General features: G+C 43.4%; 1 protein-coding gene across 1 annotated transcript in view; it reads right to left on the bottom strand.

The window, feature by feature from the left end:
- The window catches only part of TMCC1 (transmembrane and coiled-coil domain family 1), a 209,140-nt gene extending 207,941 nt beyond the window's left edge, over positions 1–1,199 (bottom strand). Inside the window, exon 1 of the mRNA XM_019504649.1 lies at positions 953–1,199. The gene's annotated coding sequence lies outside the window, so the exon portion shown is untranslated. The remainder of the gene's footprint in view (positions 1–952) is intronic.
- Between the last annotated feature and the right edge of the window lie 5,362 nt (positions 1,200–6,561).

Here is a 6,561-nt window from a genome sequence, read left to right as displayed (position 1 = left end):
TACTATTAGAAAGACTCAGCTAAATATGACCCGAAGACAGGAAGTAGTCAGAGAAACAGCTTGCTGCTTTCTAGCCCTTGGGACAGTCGGGACACTTTCATATTCATATCACATTATACGAGGAAGGCAGTCTTGCAGTTAACACAAAGGACAAGAGTCCTGGCTACTCTAGACTTTTATACCTCAGTTACTGAGGCTGTAAATTTCTATAGGTTGCATATATTTTCATAACTCACAAAGAGGTACTGCAAGGTATCATGCACCAACAAGCACAGAACATTTTAAAATCCTGGGATGAAGTGCAATGTACTTTCCTCCTGGGTCAATGGTTTTCGAGATGCGTGACCAGAGCAGAGAAACGGGATGTCCTGGTTTAGCTACAGTTAAATAGCCACTTTCTGATTCTGAGGAGATCTTTTCATTTCCTCCAATTCCCCATCTTCTCCATATATTACAGATGCAGACACTTACATCACAAGAGGATTGTGAAATTCAGCTAATGTTAGCTAAATACTTTGAAGATAAAAAGCTTTATAAAATTTTAAGTGTTACTGAGGAGTGAACATGTGGATAGAGGGCTGAGGTTACACTGTACAAAGTTACTCACTATTCTAAAAGGAACCTTTTGAACATTTCCACAGCAGGTTCAAATCAGGTCAGCTCACATCTAATGCCGTTTTGATATTCCGGTGTCTGTAATGCACCAGTGAACATATGCATATTCAACTAATTTATTCTACTGTGTTCTTTATATTTTAGCGATTTGTATTTAAGGGCAACTGCATGTCAAATCAAGACATAGCTCAACTAGGACAAGGGGAAGCTAATGCAGCAACACCAACTTCTCCCTCCCTGCCTCCAGCAAGTGCCATTACCTTATTTTCTTTTCTTTAAACAGACAGGAAATACCACTTTCTTTAAAAAGTGCATTATGAGTAGTAGATATACATACCTCAAACAAATACCCACACTAGCTCTTCTTTCCTTGCATAGATACACTCGCAGTTATAATCCAAAATCTTCAAAAAGGCTTCATTCAAAAGACAAGGATCAGTTCCTTAGGAGATGGGAAACCGTCTGAGGGTTGGGATATGAAAATGGTCTTCTACATTTGCAGACAACTGTCATCAATAGTGCAGAGCAAGCCTTGGCAAAAAAGCTTTCTTGTATAGGAATAAGACCTGCTGGAATTAAACAAGCACAGCAAGAAACAGAAAACCCATTAATGGCTGATCAGCTGTGAATCAGCAGTGTAGATTCATGCTTTACAGTATGATGCAGGGGACAGAGCATTAACTATTACTGTGAACACTGGGCTTTTAACATAAGCATCCAAGCTTGCTAGCTGCAACACAGAGATGAAACCCAAACTCAAGAGGCAGCTTCCAAAAAATTAACTCCCTGCTCCCCTTAACCATAATAGTTGGGTGAATCTTATATAATCTTTAAACATCCCAATCTCCCCACCCCCACTCTGATTATGAACTAAGCAAGGCAATTAGAAGACAGTAAGAGTACCACATTTCAAATAAGAAAAAGCATCCTCACATCAAGGAGTCTAAGACCCAAATTTTCATAATCTCGTGGCCATAAATCCGTTCAGAATTACTGTACATGCAAAACCAGGTGTGGTAAATGCTTGTCTAAACTCCATATGTATTTGTTTAGAAATACGGTCTGAATTTAGCAAAAATCAGATCAGCTTGTCCTGCAAGAACAAGCATTTAACTCTTTATTCTTAAGATTAGAGGAGGGTTTTTCCCCACCAGAAATCTGTCATCTGATCCCAGTAAAGACAGGAATGCACCTTACACCATGAAGCAAGCATCAGAAGTTATAAAAATGACTCCCAACGTAGTGCCCACACCATACCATATCTCTCACCAGCATGCTTCCCTGAAGCCTGATTACATATTTAAATCTTTTTCAACTTCTGATAAATTTAAACCTCTCTCTGCCCCATAGATAAAAGGCTGCTATTATTTGCCACCCTACCATCTCCCTCATGACTACATGAGGGTCTCCACTACCTTTTCCTGCAGCCACTCTCCCTGCAAGTGGTTGTCTTCCTGCAAATAGCATAATTATCTGCCTCCATTTAGGTTGGCCACATACACCGGAGCTCCTGAACAGTAGCCATGAAACTGAGCACAAGTTCACACTGCTACTGACTGACAAAAAATGACCCCGCAGTTAAGGCACTGTACTGAGGATAACTTAAGTACCAGTTCAATTTACATCCTGAAGACCTAAGGCAGATACAGGATAGAATATTTTACGCTTTGGAAAACCTAACTATTCAGTTAAATCTACCTAGGATAATGTAATATTAACCCAGAAATGAGGATATCACTTCTATTGCTATTAGTAGCCCGAGAACCAATTCTTATTTATACCTTCCTTCATTCCTAAACAATAGGATGGGCATATTAGCCCAGCTAACATGAATCCTGGGAACAACCTAAACATTCCATACCATCCTTTAGCACCCTAGTTCCATGACCTATGATGTCACTGTACCACTAAAGAGAGAGGCTATGTTATGCACCAAGGAATAACCCAAACTCATGGTAAAAAGGGTCAGTGAATAATGGAAGTCAGCACAGCAAGGAGAGGACCCAAAATGTGACCTGGGATGTTTTATACTGGATATGCTGTTCTACACAAGCACTCAAGAGTTTCAGCCTTATTAATTAATTTACTTTGAAGGACACATCATACAGACTAATTTATTTGGGGCAGGCAACACCTTTGTGCTCTGTGTTTGCAGCGTGGCTCTGGTTCACCACCAGGCACCTAAGGACTGCAATAGGAGAAATACATTTGTGTGGTTTTTTTTTTAAACAGCAGTATTTTATAAAAGGAAAGGAAAAGAGTCAAAGCAAAGCATAGAAAAGCAGGGCTGGAAGGGACTAGTCCTCTGTTCAAAGCAGAATCATCCCTGACTAAACCATCTCAGTCAAGCATTATAAACAGCTTGAAGACTGACATTAATCGACTACTTCTGGCAATTTAATACATTTCCTTCTTGCATAGTATGCAGCCAAATCGTGTCCTAAGAGATTCTGCAGGAGTCTGCTGACCTCTCATTCTAACTTACCTGAGCAAAAGAGTACACCTTATGAAACATATAGTTGGTAGGGTCAGAAGGGACCTGAGCAGATCATCAAGTCCGACCCCCTGCCATGGGGAGATGTTCATAATCTAGTTTCTGTTGAACAGATTCACTGTGTACCAACAATATCTGCTATCTTAAACATAGTAACATTATTTTTCTTAGATTCTAAAATAAAGCATTTAGGATGAAACTCCCAAGTTTGTAAACACTGACCTCAGGCTCAGTGTTTACACTAAATTTCTGGCCTCAACTTTTTAATAAAAGCCAATTTACCAACTTTGGGGGTTATAAAATACACCCCAGTTAAACTGAAGTGACATGACTCTGCCATTCTAATGCTAGAGGCACATTAATTAAGGCATTTTAACTAGCTTCATTGTGGGAGAGAAGGGAAAGATCTAAAAGAAGTTGTTGGCAAAGTGAACTTCACTAGAGGCAATGTGCATGAAGACACTAAAGCTGGACAACAGATAGCACATGCTCCCGGCAGGAGTGCAACTGAACACATGCAGCCACATTCCAGATTTTGATTTCTAGCATCTGCTACAAGCCAGAAACAAACGGAGATGCTGGGGATGAAGCATAGTCCACACCATGGAGACTGGGCACAAAAAGGGGCTCCTGAATGGCTAACAAGGGAGTCATTTACAGGGATCCTGGGTTCTCTCTGATAAACCCCTGCCCCCCCCCAATGAAACACCATGTTTCATTTTGATCATGGAAAAAATGTGGATTTTGGTTTACTATTTTAATTTGAAAATTGGGGATTGTTTTTTTAACCAGAGAAAACCAGGATCCCTGGTCATTTATCAGTTCAGAAGGAAAACATATCTACTTCTCCTTACAACACATTTCCCCCATTTTTGTACAATGCAGCCTTGCTGCATGTTTATAGGTACCCCAAGTGCTCTGCAATCATTCAGTAGACTTCACGACAACCCTGTAAGGCATATGCAGACAAGAGCACACATCCATATATTATGGGTGAAGAAACAGAGCCAAGCAAAGTGAAGCTACTCACAGCTCATAAATGAGTTGTGAACCAAGATCAGGAATCTCAATCTTCAAACACAGTTTTTCCCCCTCCTCCTAAGAAAAAAAAAGAAAAAAAAGATGGGTGGGGAATGGGGGGGGCTAGAATATGAAACTAAGTTAAGGGAGTTTCCATATAGGTAACAAAATACCATGAGAAGGATGGAGGCCATAGAACTAACTCCACCAGGGAATGAGGAGGAGCCCTTGCAAAGGTAGAAATCTAGCTGAGGAATTCTGCCATTGAACGCCACTTAACATTTCTTTAACTCTGTTTTTACCACTGATTTTTTATCAAACAGTTGTGCTTGCTTACAAGGATGGCAGAGTACCGGTACACAGTGTAGTGCATAGTTAACTAAAGCAGAAACTCTGAATAGGCAGCTCACTCAGATGGCCAATTTCAGAAGCAAACAGCAAAGTCATCTGTAAGCACAGTGCAGCATATAGATCAATGAGATAAAACTGATGTCTTTAGAACACACCTAGCATATCTTGGGCAGTAGCATGATCTCCTTAAGTCAGTAAATCAACAGCAATTAAAAACTACAAGTGTTTGAGAGTCAGTTACACTACAGGTCCAAAGCATGAATCACTGAAAGACCTATCATTTTTAATACTTGTTAAAGACTAGCTGGTAGGTCTGGTTTGTTAAGACTAGCTGGTAGGTCTGGTTTGTTAAGACTAGCTGGTAGGTCTAGTATAAATGATATTAAATTTGCATAACGGGTAGCTTGTTCTGGCAGAAAAAAAACAAGTATACAGCGTAAAAATGTTAGACATATCTTCACACTAAACACACGCACCCCTTGCTTATTATTAAAGTGGTTTATCACTGAGCCTAGACAGTATCAAGAACTAAAAGTGTCATCAATTTCTAACTTGCTGCCATGTATCTGCCATTTCCACAGTAGTGTAATTCACTGAGCCACCAGAGTTAACTCTTACAGAAGGCTGTCTGCTAGGGAGCTGAACTTACTTCCCAAAGTGAGAGACAAATGATTTGGAGGGAGTGCTTCCAAGGAAGCGGCCCAGCAAAAGAATCAGCTCCACACGTGTTGACCATCAGGGCAGAAGAAAGCACACAGGTTTCCACCAAGTTATATCAACAAATAGCTTATTCAAAGGCTCTACCGCATCCTCAAGCTACGAGCAGTTGAACAGAACTAGCTAGAGGTGAGCAGTTCTGGTGGCTGCCAGGGCAGAATGTCCCGACTGCTCTACTTCTACTCCATCTCCTCTAGGACGCTTCCAAGAGGGAAGAAGTCTGTTACGCTAGCGCTGCTTTGACCATCTCAGTGCACACAGGACGGTCTCCAATCCCTTTTCTCCCATGAATGCCTTTACTGATACTCAAAGCTTGTTCAGGCTGATTGAAGTAAAAAAGCTGGATTTTTAGCTTCCTCCTTTAACCTTGCTGAAGCTGGGAAAAGCTAAGAGTAGCCAGGGCAGCACTAATGCTGCCTGTTCAGGCTTAGAAAGATGAGACTGCATTGGCCCACTTGCAGATGGTTGCTACTGCAACTGAGAGGGTTACAAATGCAATGTGATTTTGTCTCCACCAAAGGCTTCTACTCCACCAAGATGCTCAGTGTCCCATCCTGTGCCTGCCCCATCCTCAAGCTAAGATAGGGGCAGTTCTCCTGGATGATGCAAGGGCAGGACATCCAGGCTAATCTACTTCCACCCCATCCCCTCTGCAACTTTTCTGGGGTAGGGAGGAAAGCTTGTTACTCTAGTGCCGCTCTGACCAGCCTGGTGCACACAAGATGGTCTCCACCACTTCTTCTGCCCCCTGCCCCTTTCTCAAGGGGCCACGGCCTCCTCAGGCTGGTTTTTAGCTTTCCAGATAAGAAGCCTGGCTGACACTGAAAAAAGCAATGAGTAGCTGTGGCTCCGAATGCTGCCTGTTCTGGCTCAGGAAGACCTGACTGGTCCCGTGCTGAGGGCTACGACTGTGTAAAGAGGTTTTGTCTCCACCCAAGCAGGCTGTGGCCAGTGCTGCCCCTGCTCTGTCTATGAGCCTCCTTTGCTTACTCCCTCCCCCATTACACACAGCGCACACCAGGGTCTCTAACCCCCCACCCCCCATTACACACAGCATGCACCGGGGTCTCTAAGTCCCCCCAACCCCCATTACACACACCATACACTGGGGTCTCTAACCCCCCACCAGCCCCCATTACACAAAGCGTGCACCGGGGTCTCTAAGCCCTCCCCCGCCCCGTTACACACAACGCGCACTGGGGTCTCTAAGCCCCTCGGTCTGTCCCTGTTGCAGACCCCCATTGCACCGGGGGTCTCTCTGAGCGCCGCCCCGTTACACACAGCGCACACTGGGGCCTCCCTGAGCCGCCACCCACCCTCCCGCCCCCCCTACACACAACCCGCCCCCGCGGGCCTCCCAGGCC

This window comes from Gavialis gangeticus, unplaced genomic scaffold (assembly GCF_001723915.1).
Source record: "Gavialis gangeticus isolate Ggan-Ray unplaced genomic scaffold, GavGan_comp1, whole genome shotgun sequence".
NCBI lineage: Eukaryota > Metazoa > Chordata > Crocodylia > Gavialidae > Gavialis > Gavialis gangeticus.
Note: the sequence above shows the minus strand (reverse complement) of the source record. Positions and strands in the feature narration are given on the sequence as shown.